Below are 18,240 nucleotides of genomic sequence, written 5' to 3'. Positions count from 1 at the left end.
GGGTGATCATTCCAACTACAATAAGGGGCGGAAATTAGGAAAGTCACTGAGGCAAGTTGCTTTGAGAAAGGGCCAAATATTATTGCCCACGACTGGGAACGAGCATCTCGAAAACAGCGTAGCTGGTCGGCTACTCGCGAACTATTGTCGTGAGCACTTGTGGAAGATGGTTGAGGGACGGCGAAACCACAAGTAGGCGACAGGAGTTGGACGTCCACATCTCATCACAGAACACGAACGTCGGTCGTTTACCCACGTTGTAAGACGGGATAGGGGGTGATACATGGAAAATTATACGACAGAGTACAATGCTGGCCAGGCACAATGTTTTCAGCGTACACCATTCAGTGGCCTTGAACAGGGGGCTCCACTGCAGATAACCCAAACCTCTTCCAAAGCTCACACAACGACATCGTCAGTCACGAACGAAGCGGCCACGTGACCAATGAGATCGGATAGAGGATCAATGGAAACGTGTCGGCTAGTGGGAGGGATCCAGTTTCTTGCTACACCATGTCGATGGTCGGGTCCGAATACGTCGTCACCCAGGAGAACGGCACCTATAAACATGCACCGCGCTTCTAATGCAGGTCAGAGGGGGACAGTATCATGCTGTGACCCTCAAGGAACATTTACATCTAGATCGATACTCCGCAATCCACCTTACGGCACTTGGCGGAGGGCACCCCATGCCACTACCAGTAATTTCCTTTTCTGTTGCACTTGCAAATAGAACGAGGTAAAAACGACTATCTACGTGTCTCCGTATGATCCCTAATTTCTCGTACCTTATCTTCGTGGTCCGTAGCACAATATCTGTTGGCGGCATCAGAATCGTTCTCCACTCAGTTTCAAATATGGGTGCTAATCGAAGGCACCATGACAGGAGTAGGCTACCAGGTGTAGAAGTATGAAACCGGAATTTGGTTGCAATAATTATAAGTCTGTTGTTTGAAACAATATTTCACTCAAAATAATCTCCATTACTATTTACACATTTCTGTCACATCTCCGGCAGGCTATGAATGCCACGCCAAAAATACAGTTCTTCATTAGAAGTGAAACACTCAGCGAGCCATATTCGCACATCTTCATACGAATTGAAACGTTCTGCAGTGAGAGCGTGTCCCAGTTTTGCAAACAGATGATAATCGGGCAGAGCCAAGTCTGATGAATAAGCCCCATACCCTAATACACTCCTGAAAATGGAAAAAAGAACACATTGACACCGGTGTGTCAGACCCACCATACTTGCTCCGGACACTGCGAGAGGGCTGTACAAGCAATGATCACACGCACGGCACAGCGGACACACCAGGAACCGCGGTGTTGGCCGTCGAATGGCGCTAGCTGCGCAGCATTTGTGCACCGTCGCCGTCAGTGTCAGCCAGTTTGCCGTGGCATACGGAGCTCCATCGCAGTCTTTAACACTGGTAGCATGCCGCGACAGCGTGGACGTGAAACGTATGTGCAGTTGACGGACTTTGAGCGAGGGCGTATAGTGGGCATGCGGGAGGCCGGGTGGACGTACCGCCGAATTGCTCAACACGTGGGGCGTGAGGTCTCCACAGTACATCGATGTTGTCGCCAGTGGTCGGCGGAAGGTGCACGTGCCCGTCGGCCTGGGACCGGACCGCAGCGACGCACGGATGCACGCCAAGACCGTAGGATCCTACGCAGTGCCGTAGGGGACCTCACCGCCACTTCCCAGCAAATTAGGGACACTGTTGCTCCTGGGGTATCGGCGAGGACCATTCGCAACCGTCTCCATGAAGCTGGGCTACGGTCCCGCACACCGTTAGGCCGTCTTCCGCTCACGCCCCAACATCGTGCAGCCCGCCTCCAGTGGTGTCGCGACAGGCGTGAATGGAGGGACGAATGGAGACGTGTCGTCTTCAGCGATGAGAGTCGCTTCTGCCTTGGTGCCAATGATGGTCGTATGCGTGTTTGGCGCCGTGCAGGTGAGCGCCACAATCAGGACTGCATACGACCGAGGCACACAGGGCCAACACCCGGCATCATGGTGTGGGGAGCGATCTCCTACACTGGCCGTACACCACTGGTGATCGTCGAGGGGACACTGAATAGTGCACGGTACATCCAAACCGTCATCGAACCCATCGTTCTACCATTCCTAGACCGGCAAGGGAACTTGCTGTTCCAACAGGACAATGCACGTCCGCATGTATCCCGTGCCACCCAACGTGCTCTAGAAGGTGTACGTCAACTACCCTGGCCAGCAAGATCTCCGGATCTGTCCCCCATTGAGCATGTTTGGGACTGGATGAAGCGTCGTCTCACGCGGTCTGCACGTCCAGCACGAACGCTGGTCCAACTGAGGCGCCAGGTGGAAATGGCATGGCAAGCCGTTCCACAGGACTACATCCAGCATCTCTAGGATCGTCTCCATGGGAGAATAGCAGCCTGCATTGCTGCGAAAGGTGGATATACACTGTACTAGTGCCGACATTGTGCATGCTCTGTTGCCTGTGTCTATGTGCCTGTGGTTCTGTCAGTGTGACCATGTGATGTATCTGACCCCAGGAATGTGTCAATAAAGTTTCCCCTTCCTGGGACAATGAATTCACGGTGTTCTTATTTCAATTTCCAGGAGTGTATTTCCCAACTGAACGCCTCGATCGTTTCCTTGACCCGTTTTGCTGTATGTGGTGGGGCGTCAACAAGAAGAAATACGGCTTTTCGTTGGCTTATTCCATATTACGGTCGTTTCTCACGTAATGCTCGATTTAAATCGATCATCTCCTGTTGGTAGATGTAAGCGTTAACGGTTTCGCCAGGTTTTAGCAGGTCATTATAGATCTCCCGTGGTCTAGGGGTAGCTTCTTCGATTTATAATCAAAACCTCTTCGATCCCGGATTCTAATCGCATCACTGCTTAAATTTTGATAAACCTTCAGCACTGGCGGTCGAAGATTTTCGGCATAAGAATGGTTCAAATGGCTCTGAGCACTATGGGACAACATCTATGGTCATCAGTCCCCTAGAACTTAGAACTACCTAAACCTAACTAACCTAAGGACATCACACAACACCCAGTCATCACGAGGCAGAGAAAATCCCAGACGCCGCCGGCATAAGAAGTCACCCTCATTCTGCCAACGGCCTTATTAGAGATGGCAGAGGAGCGGACAGACGTTCAGGGCACTCTCTCGCCGTAGCGGTGGGAAACTGACCCTAAAGGCGGAAGAATCAGCAATGATAAACGGCATGAGGATGCAGAAGTCAATGAAACCACTACATTCAAGACACGTAACGCGTATCCACAGGACATGTGGCCCGTAATTGAAGAAATGTCATGATCATCTCTTCATTGGCAAAAGATTCTGTAATAGTCCCCCATTCGGATCTCGAGGAGGTTACCATGAGAAAAAGATTTAATAATCAACGAAAGGATAACGTTCTACGAGTCTGGGCGTGCAATGTCAGACGCTTGAATATGGTAGGCAAACAAAAATCTGAAAAGGGAATTGCAAATGTTCAATCTACATATAGTAGGGGTCAGTGAAGTCAAGTGGAAAGAAGACAAGGATTTCTGGTCAGATAAGTATAGGTTAATATCAACAGCAGCAGAAAGTGGTATAACGGGAGTAGGATTCGTTGTGAATAGGAAGGTACGGCACAGAATGTGTTACTGTGAACAGTTCAGTGACAGGGTTGTTCTTATCAGAATTGATAGCAAACCAGCACCGACAACGATAGTTCAGGTATACATGCCGACGTCGCAAGCTGACGAGATGGAGAAAGTGTATGAGGGTATTGAAAGGGTAGTACAGTACGTAAAGGGGGATGAAAATCTAGTAGTCATGGGGGACTGAAATGCAGTTGTAGGAGAAGGAGTAGATGAAAAGGTTACAGGAGAATATGGGCTTGGGACTAGGAATGAAAGAGGAGAAAGACTAATTGAGTTCTGTAACAAGTTTCAGCTAGTAATAGCGAATACTCTCTTCAAGAATCACAAGAGAAGGAAGTATACCTGGAAAATGCCGAATGATACGGGAAGCTTTCAGTTAGATTACTTCATGGTCAGACAGAGATTCCGAAATCAGATACTGGATTGTAAGGCGTACCCAGGAGCAGACAGAGACTCAGATCACAATGTAGTAGTGATGAAGAGTAGGCTGACGTTTAAGACATTAGTCAGGAAGAATCAATACGCAAAGAAGTGAGATACGGAAGTACTAAGGAACGACGAGATACGGTTGAAATTCTCTAAGGCTATAGATACAGCAATAAGGGATAGCTCAGTAGGCAGTACATTTGAAGATGAATGGACATCTCTAAAAAGGGCCATCACAGAAGTTGGGACAGGTACAAAAAGGGTGACTGCGAAGAAACCATAGGTAACAGAAGAAATACTTCAAATGATCGATGAAAGCGGAAGTACAAAAATTTTCCGGGAAACTCAGGAATACAGAAATACAAGTCGCTGAGGAATTAAATAAATAGGAAGTACAGGGAATCTAAGACGAAACGTCTGCAGGAAAAATGTGAAGACATTGAAAAAGAAATGACTGTCGGAAGGAAGTCAAAACAACCTTCGGTGACATTAAAAGCAAGGGTGATAACATTACGAGTGCAACGGGAATTCCACTGTTAAATGCAGAGGAGAGAGCGGATAGGTAGAAAGAATACATTCAAAACCTCTACGAAGGGGAAGATTTGTCTGATGTGATCGAAGAAGAAACAGGAGTCGATTTAGAAGAGATAGGGGATCCAGTACAAGAATCAGAATTGAAAAGAGCTTCGGTGGACTTAAGATCAAATAAAGCAGAAGGGATAGATAACATTCCATCAGAATTTCTGAAATCATTGGGGCAAGTGGCAACAAAATGACTGACTATTCACGTTCGTGTGTAGAATGTATGAGTCTGGTGACATAACACCTGCCTTTCGGTAAAGCATCATCCACACAATTCCCAAGACGGCAAAATGTGACAAGTGCCAGAGTTGTCGCACAATCAGCTTAACACTCATGCATAAAAGTTGCTTACAAGAATAATATACAGATGAATGAAAAAGAAAATTGAGGATGCGCTAGATGACGATCAATTTGGCTTTAGGAAAGGTAATGGCACGAGAGAGGCAATTTTGAGGTTGTGGTTAATAATGGTAGCAAGACTAAAGAAAAATCAAGACACTTTCATAAGATTTGTCAACCTTCAAAATGCGTTCTACTATATAAAATGGTGCAAGATGTTCTAAATTCTGAAAAATTTATGAGTAGGCCTTAAAGAGAGACGGGTCATGTACAATATGTACAATAGTCAAGAGGGAATAATAAGTGTGGACGACCAAGGTCGAAGTGCTCGTATTAAAAAGGCTGTAAGATAAGGCTGTAGGCTTTCACCCCTACTGTTCATCTTGTACATCGAGGAAGCAATGATGGAAATAAAAGAAAAGTTCAAGAGTGGAACTAAAATTCAAGGTGAAACGATATCAATGATACGACTCGCTGATGACATTGCTGTCTTCAGTGAAAGTGAAAAAGAACTACATGATCTGCTGAACGGAAAGAACAGTCTAATGAGTACAGAGTATGGGTTGAGAGTAAATCGAAGAAAGACGAAAGTAATGAGAAGTAGTAGAAATGAGAACAGCGAGAAACTTAACATCAGGATTGATGGTCAAGAAGTAGATGAAGTTACGGAATTATGATACCTAGGCAGTAAAATAACGAATGACGGACGGAGCAAGGAGGACATCAAAAGCAGACTAACACTGACAAAAAGGGCATTCCTGATCAAGAGAAGTCTACTAATATCAAATATCTGCCTTAATTTGAGGAAGAAATTTACGTTTGGAGTACAGCATTGTATGCTAGTGAAATATGAACCGTGGAAAAACCGGAACAGAAGAGAATCGAAGCATTTGAGATGTGGTGCTAAAGACGAATGTTGAAAATTAGGTGGACTGATATGGTAATGAATAAAGAAGTACTGCGCAGAATCGGAGAGGAAAGGAATATGTGGAAAGCACTGATAAGGAGATGGGAGAGGATGATAGGACATCCGTTAATACATGAGGGCATGACTTCCATGGCACAAGAGGGACCTGTAGAGGGCAAAAACTATAGAGACGACAGAATTGGAATACATCCAGCAAATGATTGAGGAAGTAGGTTGCAAGTGCTACTCTGAAATCAAGAGGTTAGCACAGAAGTGGAATTTTTAGCTGCCGCTTCACTACTACGTGGAGAAATGACTTGTATCTGGCGAGCAGAATTTCACAAGTGGTCTTTCGATTTGCTTGCTATCTTTCATTCAGTTCATGCGGAACCCATCTTCCCACTTTCTGCAGGTTTCCTATAGCTTTCAACGGAATTGTTGAACGAGTCCCTGTTGAGTTTGCGTATCATCTTTATCTAATAAAGCCTCCAACTCTTAGAACTTTTTCGGTGGTTTTCCGCGCCCGTCGTTTCTCACGTCAAAATCACCAATTTTGAATTTTTTGAACCACTTGAAACACAGTGTTTTCCAAAGAGCATGTTCGCAGAAAGCTTCGACGAGCATTCTATGTGATTCTGTAGCAGTTTTCTTCAAGGGAGACATCACACACATCCATGCCTGAGGCAAGATTCGAACCTGAGACCGTAGCAGTCATGCAGTTCCGGACTGAAGCGCCTGGAACCGCTCGGCCACACCGGCCGGCTCGTAGGCAATAAACTCGACATGTTTACGGGTTTGAAACAGATACCGATGTACAGAACTTGGGTTTCTGTGTGTTGCCGTCATCAACCGCTACAGGAAGCAGATGGCGCTGCACATGCCGTATCACGAGGCCTGCACTGACGGCAGGTACAATCTATAGGGAAATTCCGGTTTCATGCTTCTACGTCTGGTATGTGAACATTATTGCAGCCCTTTGCATCCGCCCATGTTTGATGTCTTCCCCATTGGCATTAGCTTCTTCCATCAGGATAACTGCCCTTGTCAGAATCAGAATCGTGCTACAGTGGTTTGAGGAGCATGAGAGTGAACTCAGGTTTACGTTTTGGCCACCAAATTGCCGTACCTGTACCCGATGGAACACATCTGGGGCGCTATCAGCCATCGACTCCACGCCCACACTCATCAGGCAGAGAATTACGTGAACTGCGTGACCTGAGCATAAACATATGATTTTACACACCTCCAGAAAACTAAATCATGCCGTGCAGAAGCGGCACGGTATGGTGGTCCAATGCTGGATTAACACATTAAGTAAGTCATATATGAAATACGATGTGTATTCGGATACTCTCCTAACTTCACCATTTGTTACACTGTCTTTCATATCTAAGACACGAGCGATGAGCTTTAAGTTTTAGAACTTTTTTCCTTTTGCCACATATCGCATCGAGTGGAACAAAGAGGATTCCGTAAGAGGGAACACTGTGAATAATAACTCATATTAATTCAGCTACTATTCAGCCAAATACTGACAACCTGGTGGCGTGGCAGGCGTTACAACCAGGAGCGTTTTAGAGAGGATTTCCTGTTTCGACATTTGTGTGACAATCAACAGAAACTTACAATGAATCTTGATCAGACCAATGTGATAAATATCTTTAACTCTTGAGACAACATGTCCAATAAATCGCAAACCTAGTATTTGTATGAGTGCGCAATACCTAATCAAAAACTTCTTGACACCCATATGTAGCGCACAGTTGACCACTAGAAGGGTTGGCGCTGCCTCTATAAGGAGGCGGAGAGTGCTGTGTTCCAGTAGGAAAGCGGTAGGCCTAGCAGCAATATAGGTGGAGAAGTCAGTTACTTCAAACGTGTACTAGTCACTGGACGTCACCTGAGTAACATATGCATCAGGAATATTTCATCCCTTCCAAAGCTGCCTGTGCCTATTGATGATGTAATTGTGAAGTGGAAACTGAAAGAAACTGCCGTAGCTAAATCGAGACCAGGTAGGTCTCACATAGTGGGCAACAGGGACTGCCAAGCATTGCGAAGAGTTATTGTAAAAAAATAGCTTGAAATCAGTGGAAGAAGTCAGTCACGGATTCCAATGTGCTACCAGTAGTCCAGCTAGCGCAATTACGTGCATACAGAGTTTAAAAGGATGGGGCAGAATGGTGAAGTGGCTCTTCATAAACCATACATTGCTGTGGTGAATGCCTGGAGTAGGTGACCTGCCCGCATGTGTAATGCCAACAGTGAAGTACTTAGGAGGCAATGTTACAGATGGACAAAGGGGGAGATATTCTTTTTGGGGTGTGGGCCTATTCTTGCGCTTAATATATACATAGTTCTCAGGACACAAGTAGCCCATCGGGACCATGCGACCGCGGTGTCATCCTCAGCTGAGGATGCGGAAGGAGGGGTGTGTGGTCAGCGCACCGCTCTCCTGGTCTTTATGATGGTTTTATTTGACCGGAGCCGCTACTACTCGGTCGACTGGCATCACGAGGCTGGGTGTACCCCGAAAAATGGCAACAGCGCATGGCGGCCCGGACGGTCACCCATCCAAGTGCCGGCCACGCCCGACAGCGCTTAACTTCGGTGATCTAACGGGAACCGGTGTTGCCACTGCGGCAAGGCCGTTGCCCTTCTTGCACTTAAGCAAAAGCTAAATGCCAAAGGATATGAACCCGCTTTACAGCATTGTGTACTGCTTAGAGGAACATTTGCCGGCCGGAGTGGCCGAGCGGTTCTAGGCGCTACAGTCTAGAACCGCGCGACCGCTATGGTCGCAGGTTCGAATCCTGCCTCGGGTATGGATGTGTGTGATGTCCTTAGGTATAAGTAGTTCTAGGGGACTGATGACCTCAGCAGTTAAGTCCCATAGTGCTCAGAGCCATTTGAACCATTTAGAGGAACATTTCCGAGGTGGTGATTGTTTCAGATTGACAATGTACCCTGCTATAAAGCATCATCTGCGAGGCAATTGTTTGTGGACAATATCAAACGGACTGGTCTGCCAAGAGTCCAGAACTGTACCCAATGGAACACCTTCGGGATGACTCAGTACGTCTATTTCGCCTGGTTTCGGCTCGTGAAAAGGCTGTCATTCCTTCACAGACATTCACACGCCTTATTGAAAGTGTCGCCAGTACATTTTAAGCCATCATAAAGCTGAAGGATGGACACATAGCCAATATTAATTTCCACTGATAGATTCCCAGATACTTTTGATCCGCTAGTGTATGTATAATTATATATATTATACATACATAAACAATTACAGTCGTATTGATTTGCTCAACAAGTGCAGAGTACTACAGTCGCTACACAAGGGAAATGCGACTGTTAACCCCAGCAACACCAGCACATTTTCCACGACGCGTACTACCAGCGGAGACGGAGTGGAGTTACTTTATGCTCACGACAAAAGAAATTTTAAAAAATTCATTAACTGTCTGTAACTTCTATTAATAACATCATTTTTGAGTAGGTATTGATGTATAAGTAGGGCCCAAAACATTAAAATAACATTTAACACAATCTTATTAATACCAACACATTTTCGATAATGTGTACACAGAGGAGAGTGGTACTTTACAATCGCCACAAAAAAATTAAAGAAACGCTGATTTCATTATTTTTCGTTGACTTTTATTCACAACAAATTTTTTCAGGGTACATTTATGTGTAAGAAGACTTTGTTACGTGTTACTGCAAATTTTAAAACAATTACGGAATCTGGCATAAGAAATGAAGAAAAATAATAAACCTTTTTTTCAAAATATAAAGTACGTGACCAAAAAATATTATTTTCAAAAGATGGCATCAATTACCACCTCTTTGGTATTGCAAGGGTTAAACAATGTAGTTTATTCGCAATGCAATGTGACAGCTGCCGTTCTTGCAAGAGCCGTCAATTGGAGTATACATGTCTGCTGCCTTCGCCGCATTCCACTAAAATCACACGTCTTCCTCTTTGTAAATGTGGCTGAGATGTTAGGCAGCAAGAAGTTTAATATGTAATTTCTTTTACCCATCCTTCTCTGGTTTTTGATACAAGGTGCCAATTGATCATGGGGTGAGGTTCAAATTGCAGTCGAGTTGGAAGAAATTGTAACTGTTCTAGCTTTCAAACTGCGGGTGTCAGAATTTTAAAACCACGTAAATCTTGTGTTTCTGTACAAACACATGATTAACTTCTTGCACCTTTAGCTTCTAATATACGAATGACACATTCCGAACAGATTCTTCAAACAAAACAGTTAACCGCGACGACTTTTAGATTCGTTGGTAAAGTATTTCTATAACTTTATCTGTTTCGACTTAGTCAATATTATCTCAATACCAGAAAAATGAAATAATTTTCAGAGTTTTTCAGGTATCGTAAAATGTCATGTTATGTAAACATATCACGAAAATGGTTCAAATGGCTCTGAGCACTGTGGGACTTAACTGCTGTGGTCATCAGTCTCCTAGGACTTAGAAGTACTTAAACCTAAGTAACCTAAGGACATCACACACATCCATGCCCGAGGCAGGATTCGAACCTGCGACCGTAGCGGTCGCTCGGCTCCAGAGTGTAGCGCCTAGAACCGCACGGCCACTCCGGCCGGCTAAACATATCACGCTGCAAAATTTCACTTCAGTGACATTCTTTCCATTGGCCTTGCCAATCTCGATTTTTGTGAAGTTACGACCAGATTACTTGAGCTAAAGATAAAAAATTCAACAGAGTAATCATTTTAAAAACTTTTTGGTAGAATAATGTGTAGGTCATATATCGACTTTCTCTGCGAGGACGTGTGTACGGAGATGTTATCTGGTGTCGTCTTCACGGTCAGTCGCAATCAAGATGGGGGAACGTTCTGATAACGCTTCCGCGTTTTAGCGTTCGGTTGTCCTAATGAAAATAAGCGTTTTCAAGGAACGTTACTTGAAAAATATGATTGGTAATTATAGCTGACACTCATGGTAAATGAAATAAGCGTCAATAAGCTCTTCATTTTGCTACTGAAGCACCCAGCTTCGTCCTGAAAGCAACATTTCGGCTCGGTATCTGAGAAACTCCTTTTCCTTCTTTTTCAGTTTCCTACCAAGTGGTAATAATTTTAGCACACTCTCTAATGCTGATGACTACCACGTTCTGTGGAATGTGTTTTGGACAACACGTCGCAACGCGTCGTATGTCACCCGTGCTCTATGCGAGTGTGTCTGTGTTGTGGGGGGGGGGGGGGGGCAGAAGAGGAGTGTAGAAGTCTTGTGGCGTGCTTGCGGCTGATAGCATGGTGCGTCTATGGGGCGGAAGATTAAGCCACGTGGATGATACGGTCGAGGGACAACAACCCCGTGGATATAGCACAGGCAAGAAATATGCTTGCGTCGCGAACGTCGGTCTTCAGCTCTCTCTCTCTCTCTCTCTCTCTCTCTCTCTCTCTCTCTCACACACACACACACACACACACACACATACATTTGTGTTTGTTTTATAAGACTCATTCAATAGTAAGATTTTTCACTTCGGGATATAAGGAGTTGGAATTATTTCTCGTGTCTCAGCGTGTATTGCATCTATGGCAGGGTCTCATTTTTTAACTTTTTTGTCTCACTGATTTGCCTTTGCTGGATTTCAGTGGATTAAACTTTTAGATGTTGTGAAGAAGATTAACTGCTGGAAGGACATGAGACTAATGAGGAATTTCTGTATCAGGCAAAGAACAGGACAGGAAATGAGATGAATGAAGAATTTTCGAGTAGGGATTTACAAGGCCATAGGTCTTCCTTCAGTCTGGTTCATATTTCGTCAGAAACTGTTTCCAATAAACAAATTATGAGAAAATGGCTTTATTTCCTTTTTTTTCCTTTTTAGGGTTCCATACTTCAGTCTGTAAAGTGGAACCCTTATATGCTCACCTTGTCTGTCTGTCAGACTTTTAAAAGTCCTTTTCCTCAAGAACAGGTAGACGTATCCAGCTGAAAATTATATCCCTTTTCAGCGTCCTTCTGTAACATAACACCTCTTCCTTTTCTGGTTTTTCAGATTCCACAGTTCACTTCGATACAATGTTATACTCCGCAAGTCCATTTTGACAAATTTCTATCGCAAATTAAGGCCCATATTTGATGCTAACAGACTTCCTTTCCCGAAGCCTTTGCTGTAGCCTTCCTTTCATGCCTTTACTTCGTCGTCAACCGTCCGCTAGTGTTGGGCAAACGACCACCTACACAGATACATTTTGGCCCTTTCTTTTTGGGAAGGTGCACTCCGCGTTGTCAGGACGTTTTTGTGCGCAAAGTTTCTGTGACTTTCATAAACTTCGTTATATATTTACCTGTATTTTAACTATATGTGTTTTCTGGGTTTTTGCGACGAAGCTGGAGGGGCAGTTTGCGCATTTTCCTCGAAAATTATGGAATACAGCCAAAAGCACATATACAGATCCGCGAATGTACCCAAACAACTGCTGTTAATCAGGCACGCTCATTCCCTTCAGTTATTGATTGTTAGAATAGCTGAACCCAGATCTAGTCTTCGTTTATTATCAGATTTTTTAAAAAATTGTGCTCACAGTGTTCATTTTCAGATGGCTGTTGATATGTATCTTCTATAATTCTCATTCTGCTCGCCATATGACATCGTCTGTTTCCAGCTATAGCACAGGCTTTTTGGGATGGTAGATCCGTCGAAGATCCTGCATGACTGCTACGGAACTGATTGTTGGGTTGAGTTTCTCATTGCAAGGAACAGTAAGTTAGAAGAAACAATATTTCGACTTCAAAATAAATATTCAGTTTGAACCATTCCCCCTTCCCCCACCCCCACCCCCCTCCACCCCAGACACACTCCGTCGCATATTTTTTCTAATGATTGAGTTTAACGATTTCGCGATGCCAAAGAATCTTTTGAAGTTGCACCATACTCGTAGCTATCATCAACACGCACAGTGACATACATATCGAGCAGATGAGAAAGATGTGGCTTGAGAATGAAGGAATTTAAAATCAGCAATAAAAGCGAAAATCTCAGGCCTTTGCGTATGCTGACGCTCCCTTCCAGATAAGTGCCGCACATTTTGACTTACGAGCGAAAGTCTATAGAGATGTAAACTGTTGCAGATGCCGTTGGTACGTTCCACTCAGATCCTTTCGTTCAAACGATCATACGTGCGACAGACATTTTCAGTGACATCTAAGAACATGCGACGTCAATGTTTCTATCAGTTCAAAAGAAGAGAGAGGATGGAAGTTCACTGTCCTGTCCAAGACTAGTTCGCAGCCTTAATATATTTTGTAAAACCAGTAAATGTAGGTCAGGATGGCTAGACAATTTGAATCCCGTTCCTTCCGTGCGTAAGGCTTCTGTCTTAATCCCTACGCCACCCGAATGAGCAGTCTGAGGGATTCAATAGCTATTACTTATAAGGACAGGACAGCAAATTCTCTTTCCTTTTCTCTGAGTTTAAGATGTCGAAGATAATATTTTTAATTTTGTATAGTTATTCCTTTACTGTACGATTTTTGTGGTAATTTAGGAGATATTCTACTAAATTTATGTCTAGCAACCGGAGTGATTTGACATTTGAATAGTTAAACTGGTGGGGCGAAAACTCGATTTTAAATACAATTTTTAGACTTGTTAGTGATTGATTTCATGGATTTTAGGAACTTGGGGATATGTGTAAATGACGGAGTTTTATAGGTAAAGGGTAGCACCTGTTGCAATTTGTATAAATTTGTTTTGTACAGTTTACATCTTTCAGAGCCGTAAGTTGGCGTAGCAAGATGAAAAACAATGAAAATTCTCATGTATTTTTGAATGCTAATTTTGAAAGAATGATGGAGACTTCACGTCTCACATCGTATTTGTACAGTAGCGAAGTTTCGTTTGTAGGAGTTTCAACATCCTGATATATTCGTTCGTTGGTACCGATAATTGCTTGAGTCTTCTTGGCGTTGATTGTGATCTTCGAGTGATGAGGCCAGTCCTGGATATATTCACAGTGGTTTTGCGATCTGCAGAGATTGTCTTTGAGACTTGGCTGCTTTTGTAAATAGGTATGCCATCTAAAACCCATGAGAGTTGCGTCCCTGCTTGTTGTGATACGTCACATTGTGTAGATCAAATATATGGTTGCCCCACAATTGCTTTTTGAGGTATGGCATCTTTACTTTGTCTCAGCTGTCTGATGGACTTTTCAACGGTCATTTTAAATTCCCTGTTTTCCAAAATTCATGTCAAGATTTTTACTAAACGAAGTGGCCAATTGTGCTGATGTACGCTGTATATGTGGCCCTGATGACAAACTTTGCCAAGTGCGTGCTCACTGCCAAGGAAAAAAAGGCCTCAAGCTGGATTATATTTGTTGGGCTGACTGGATGTGTTCAAGAAGTCTTATTGCTTGAGGAATAGTACGTAAACCAAATTTCTGTGAGATGATTATTTCGATTTGTCTAGAATTGAGGAATTAGCAGAGAAATTTTAGAATTATTTTTCAAAAAAATTCAAAATAACTAACAGAAACTGGCCTATAGTTTTGTAGATATAACTGATCATTTCCTATCTTTGGTAAGGTCACAACTTTTCCAAATTTATATGGTTCGGAGAAGCAAAATTTAGGGAGAGAGGTGTTGTACTGTAATGTCCTGGAATTTTTTGTTTCCGGTGGTTTAATGCGCCCTCACACACTGGCTGGCTGTATTTGTGAGAACGAAGTTGTTACAGAGCTCTAAACGTTTGTTACGAAATAAAAGAGTGGGAGGACAAGGTTGAGCTGCCAATACCTTTCTTGAAATCGTATTACACTTTTATGTCAAAAGGTATTAAAGGAAAACAACAATATTCAACTCCTTAACTTCCTCAGCATTTACAAAATGCAATTACAATAAGTTATGAAAGATTCGAGACAAAACAAATTCAATAAAACAAATTTATAAATCCCCAATTACCTATGCATGCAGAAGCACTGCTGTGATGTGCATAACATTTAGCTTCACTAACACAAAAAATGTTTTAGCTTTACATAGACAGACTTTCACATTTATGAGCACAATTAAAAAAACTTATTATGAATTGTTCCAAAATTGAACTTCAATTAAATTCAGCAACCAACAAGACTGGAGCCTCCACACTCATAAATTTAGAACAGCCAACTTGCCTTTGGCTAACCACTACAACGGTTTGGTGAATGACGACCAGAGCCTTTCTGGATAACACACATTTCACTAACAAATGTGCGGTATAGCTTTCGTCGAGGGTACTACACTGCAGTTCTTATAGCGTAAGAGGCGTACGGACCTCACATCGGCTACATTCCTCTCTAGGCAACCAGGTTATTTGTGTTAGTATATGTATGGGTACTGTTAAAAGTGTCCGTCCGTGTGCTTAAAATACGAGTATGACTCGAGTTTGACGGTTTCGTGGACGATTGTCATGGGCCCAATGGAGAGAACAGCCAATATTTACGATCGGTAAAATCGGCAAATTGAAACTTTGATCTCAAAATGTAACTGTAGAAAATAGTCCAGTGTTGAACAGACATTAATGTAAAAGAGACATTTTCGTGAAAGGAATTATTCCTATTGAAAACTTCCCTCGCGGTCCCACACTCCCATACAATATTCTCATTTCAGCCGTGATTCTGCAAAATGCGGTAAAGGTGACGTACAGTTTACTGTCCACGCCTTCACACTATTGACTTAGAAAATTAAGATCGTATTTCCATGGATTATCTTAGTCAATCAGTACGCGGAATATCCTTCTACCAGTTCTCTGTGAATCTACCGTAGATGTCCTTCAAAGCAGCTGTTGTAGCCCACTGGATTCTTCAGAAGGTGCTAGAAGGCGACCTCTGATTCTAAGTGGTAGTGCAGGTAGCTAATTCATGTGAAATAAGCCCCGAGACGCCGTTACGATGCGTTTATTTGCAAGCACCGTAAAACAATAACACTTTAGTATCACGAAGCGATTCCTCCCATAGAGTTAATAAAATCTGAGAGTATGGTGAAGCCGACTGTCACATATTAAACAGGCTCCGAGGACGTCCTGTCACCGACTGGGGAGACTGGCATGCAGCCGAAATATCTCGCTTATGTTGGAAAAATTCGTACCCCTTCGTAGGTCTTCGGTAATTTAGCAGTGTTCATTTGTTTACGGATTTTATTGGTTTACTGTACAGCATTATTATTGTACTGAAGATCTGATGGCCTATGCGCTTCTCCCAGTACAGGACTTGAATAATTAATATTTAAGAAAGGAAAATCGGTGTTTCGCGCTAGAACACTAGGGGTTCCCGTACGTAGTTCTCAAGGCTCGCGCTCCTCTTCCCACTCTCATGATTCATCATCATGGCATATGGACCGAGCGCTATCTCTGCTCCTTGGAACCAGCTTCCTACTTGCTACCGTCGTATTTGTAGTACTGCTTAACAAATCAAACAGAATTCGGTTATCTGCCGAATAAGGTGTAGTAAATAAATACCCTTCAAACCAGGGGAAACCTCCCACTGTGTGTAAGTTACATTCGCTCCAAGTTTCTGTCCTCGTTCTTGTAAAAGGATAGTGTTCTGAAATCAGATGATCATCTTTGGAACAGTCTGTATAAAGATTCAGCTTTAGTCGGTCACGTGTGCTCTCTGGAGGAGTACCGAATACTTGGTACGACTGCAGTCAGACACGCAGACGGCATCTGAGGAATGCCCGCATTGGGACGTCTGGGAGCCCGTGAAACTGGCCGAGTCTCCCGCAGGCGTGCTGGGGTCGCACTGTGCTGACAGCGAAGCCACGCCACACCGCTCAACAGGCGACAAGTTTCCGCCGCAGCTGCTGGCCGGGAATTAATCCAGCAACTTGCGGCCAACCCAGCCGCGCCTGACGAATGCGATTCCGCTGAAATTAGGAGCGCCTGTCTCGTAACTGCCAAAGTAAGCCCAACGGTACGGCAGCCGAAACTGCGGACCAGTTCGCCATTTATAGGCGAACAACTGTGGAAAGCTGACGTGGCGAAACTTTGTTTATGGAGGACAGCTGTCTTATCCGGGCCTCTTTCAGCAATCATTCCATTAGACCTCCTTGAGTCTACGATCTAAGCTGTGGCTAGAGAATTGTGATTCAGTAACGTCGCAGACTTCCTGGACTTTTCTTAAATATTCATCAGCACTTTTCCCAGTGACATGCGTAGGATTACATTTTAATAGAAATTGCGATGCACTTAATAGTTTCCACAATTCAGTACGTTGATTTGTACGGGCGCCGAGTCAAGCAAACCACTCTGCACCCGATGTTGGCAGCTACAACAGTTATTCTCATACCTTTTCTTTCGCTAATCATCGAAATATGGACAACAGTAAGCTTCATATGACGTTTCCTTGTTTGTTTTGTTTTTGAAGTCTTTTCATCTGCATCTACATGGTTACTCTGCAATGCACACTTAAGTGCCTGGCAGAGTGTTCATCGAACCATTTTCATACTACTCCTCTACCATTCCACTCCCGAATGGCGCGTGGGAAAAAGGAACAACTAAATCTTTCCGTTCGAACTCTGATTTCTCTCATTTTATTATGATGATCATTTCTCCCTATGTAGGCGGGTGTCAACAAAATATTTACGCATTCGGAAGAGAAAGCTGGTAATTGAAATTTCGTAAATAGATCTCGCCACGAAGAAAACCACCTTTGTTTCAGTGGCTGCCATCCCAACTCCCGTATCGTAATAGTGACATTCCAACCCCTATTGCGCGATAACACGAAACGAGCTGCCTTTCTTTGCATTTTTTCGATGTCGTTCGTCAATCCTACTTGGTAAGGATCCCACACCGCGCAGTAATATTCCAGCAGAGGACGGACAAGTGTAATGTAGGCTGTCTCTTTAGTGGGTTTGTCGCGTCTTCTAAGTGTTCCGCCAACAAAGCGCAGTGTTTGTTTCGCCTGCCCCACAATGTTATCTATGTGGTCTTTCCAATTTAAGTTGCTCGTATTTGTAATTCCTAGCTATTTAGTCGAATTGACAGCCCTTAGATTTGTGCTATTTATCGTATACTCAAAATTTATCGGATTTCTTTTAGTACCCATGTGGATGACCTCGCAGAGGGCCTGTGACACTACCTTGCGGGACGCCAGACATCACTTCTGTTCTACTCGATGATTTACCGTCTATCACTACGAACTGTGACCTCTCTGAGAGGAAAAGACGAATCCAGTCACACAACTGAGACGATACTCCATATGCACGCAATTTGATTAATAGTAGCTTATGAGGAACGGTATCAAAAGCTTTCTGGAAATCTAGGAATATGGAATCGATCTGCGATTCCTTGTCGACAGCACTCATT

At 43.7% G+C, this 18,240-nt stretch overlaps 1 pseudogene; it reads right to left on the bottom strand.

The window, feature by feature from the left end:
* Window positions 1-8,444: 8,444 nt before the first annotated feature.
* LOC124712923 lies at window positions 8,445-8,562 on the bottom strand (annotated as a pseudogene).
* Between the last annotated feature and the right edge of the window lie 9,678 nt (window positions 8,563-18,240).

The sequence above is a fragment of the Schistocerca piceifrons genome, chromosome 8 (assembly GCF_021461385.2).
Source record: "Schistocerca piceifrons isolate TAMUIC-IGC-003096 chromosome 8, iqSchPice1.1, whole genome shotgun sequence".
NCBI lineage: Eukaryota > Metazoa > Arthropoda > Insecta > Orthoptera > Acrididae > Schistocerca > Schistocerca piceifrons.
The sequence above is the reverse complement of the archived record's forward strand: the minus strand, read 5'-3'. Positions and strand labels throughout refer to the sequence as shown.